The following is a 2335-nucleotide window of genomic DNA, read 5'->3' as shown; positions in this document are numbered from 1 at the left end:
GCCTCGGGATCCAGGAATGCCCCGGGATCCAGGAATGCCCCGGGATCCAGGAATGCCCCAGGACACAGGAATGTCCTAGGATCTGGGAATGCCTCAGGATCCAGGAATGCCGGTCATTCCACCTTTAATTCCCTCCCTGGATCATTTCCCAGCCCCTCCCGTCCACGTCTCACCCCCCCTTTGGCGCCTCCTCATCCCAAACCCCACAAAACCCGGGAAAACCCTCCCGAAATCCCGACGCGGAGCCCCCGGACCGCGACACCGCGGCGGATTTTTCCCGCTCTGGCGCAGGGGGATCCCCGTCATTCCCAGGAATTCCGCTCCCTGTGGAATTCGGCTCGTCCCCGTGCCCACCTGTCCATGGCCCGATCCCGCATCCGATCCCTTCTCCGCTGCTTCTCCCGCTTCTTCTTCACCTCCTCGTCGTCGTCGTCGCCGCCGTCCCCGGACGCTGCGGGAACCAACCCCGGTTATTCCCGGGATTTTGGGGCCCAAAGCCCTTGGATTTGGGGGAATCTCTTTGCTCTCACGGCTTCCGCCGGGCTCCGGAATCTCTCCCAAGTTCCGACCTCTTCCCGAGGTCTCCAGGAGTCACTGACTCCCAAACCAGGGCAGGGAGAACGGGAAGAGCCCTGACTTTTCCAGACCCCTCCACCTCCTCTCCTTGAGGGAATTCCCTGCTTTCTGCCCCAAAATTCCTATTTTTTTCCCCCCCTGTTTCCCCCTTTTTTCCCCCGAGGCTGAAAAAGCCGCTCCCGAAGCGAAGCCACAAAATCCCGGGAGATCCCGGAGCTCCAGCGGTTCTGCTTCCCTGGGGACGGTTTGGGATCTGTCCCTCACGTCCCACTGCCAAGAATTCCTCGGGAATTCCTGGATAAACCTCTAATAATTCCTTGAGAATTATCAGGAAAGCAAAAAAAAGAAGGAAAAGCCCGAACCCCTGCCCTGGTTTGGGGCGGAAAGCTCCGAGCTGGGGGGCGGATAATTGGATAATTCCCAGGGAAAGCTGCCCTTCCCTGGATTAATTCCTTGGATTCTTTGATACACCTGAATTCCCACCTAATTAAAGGAAGGAAGCAAAGCAGGGGGATCCCGGGGAGCCTCCCTGGAAAACCCCTCGGCTCGGGCTGGTTTCCCTCCGCCCGGCCGGGTTCTCCAAGCGGGGCAGGGAAATCAAGGAATGCCGTGGGAATCCAGGAAACATCCGCGTGCTTTGGGCGCTTCCCGCTTCTCCAGAGGGGGCAATTCCACGTGGGCAGCGCCTGGACGGGCGACGGGATCCCAACGCGGAGCTCGCGGCGCATCCCGGCGGGAAGCGGCTGGAGCCGGAGCGGGATCGTTCCGGGAGGACCCCGGGAANGGAATGCCCCAGGATCCAGGAATGCCCCGGGATCCAGGAATGCCCCAGGATCCAGGAATGTCCTGGGATCCAGGAATGCCCTGGGATCCAGGAATGTCCTGGGATCTGGGAATGCCCTGGGATCTGGGAATGCGCTAGGACACAGGAATGCCCCAGGATCCAGGAATGCCCTGGGATCCAGGAATGTCCTGGGATCCAGGAATGCCCCGGGACACGGGAATGCCCCGGGACACGGGAATGCCCCGGGATCCAGGAATGCCCTGGGATCTGGGAATGCCCCAGGATCCAGGAATGTCCTGGGATCTGGGAATGCCCCGGGATCCAGGAATGCCCCTGGATCTGGGAATGCCCCGGGATCCAGGAATGCCCCTGGATCCGGGAATGCCCCTGGATCCGGGAATGTCCTGGGATCCAGGAATGCCCCGGGATCCAGGAATGCCCCGGGACATGGGAATGCCCCGGGATCCAGGAATGCCCTGGGATCCAGGAATGCCTCGGGATCCAGGAATGCCTCAGGATCCAGGAATGCCCCGGGATCCAGGAATGCCTCGGGATCCAGGAATGCCTCAGGATCCAGGAATGCCCCGGGATCCAGGAATGCCTCGGGATCCAGGAATGCCCTGGGATCCAGGAATGCCCTGGGATCCAGGAATGCCCCGGGATCCAGGAATGTCCTAGGATCTGGGAATGCCCTGGGATCCAGGAATGCCCTGGGATCCAGGAATGCCCCGGGACACGGGAATGCCCCGGGATCCAGGAATGCCCTGGGATCCAGGAATGCTTCAGGATCCAGGAATGCCCCGGGATCCAGGAATGCCCCGGGATCCAGGAATGCCTCAGGATCCAGGAATGTCCTAGGATCTGGGAATGCCCTGGGATCCAGGAATGCCTCGGGATCCAGGAATGCCCCGGGATCCAGGAATGCCGGTCATTCCACCTTTAATTCCCTCCCTGGATCATTTCCCAGCCCCTCCC

This window comes from Lepidothrix coronata, unplaced genomic scaffold (genome assembly GCF_001604755.1).
Source record: "Lepidothrix coronata isolate B3197 unplaced genomic scaffold, Lepidothrix_coronata-1.0 Scaffold600, whole genome shotgun sequence".
Classification (NCBI taxonomy): domain Eukaryota; kingdom Metazoa; phylum Chordata; class Aves; order Passeriformes; family Pipridae; genus Lepidothrix; species Lepidothrix coronata.
The sequence above is the reverse complement of the archived record's forward strand: the minus strand, read 5'-3'. Positions refer to the sequence as shown.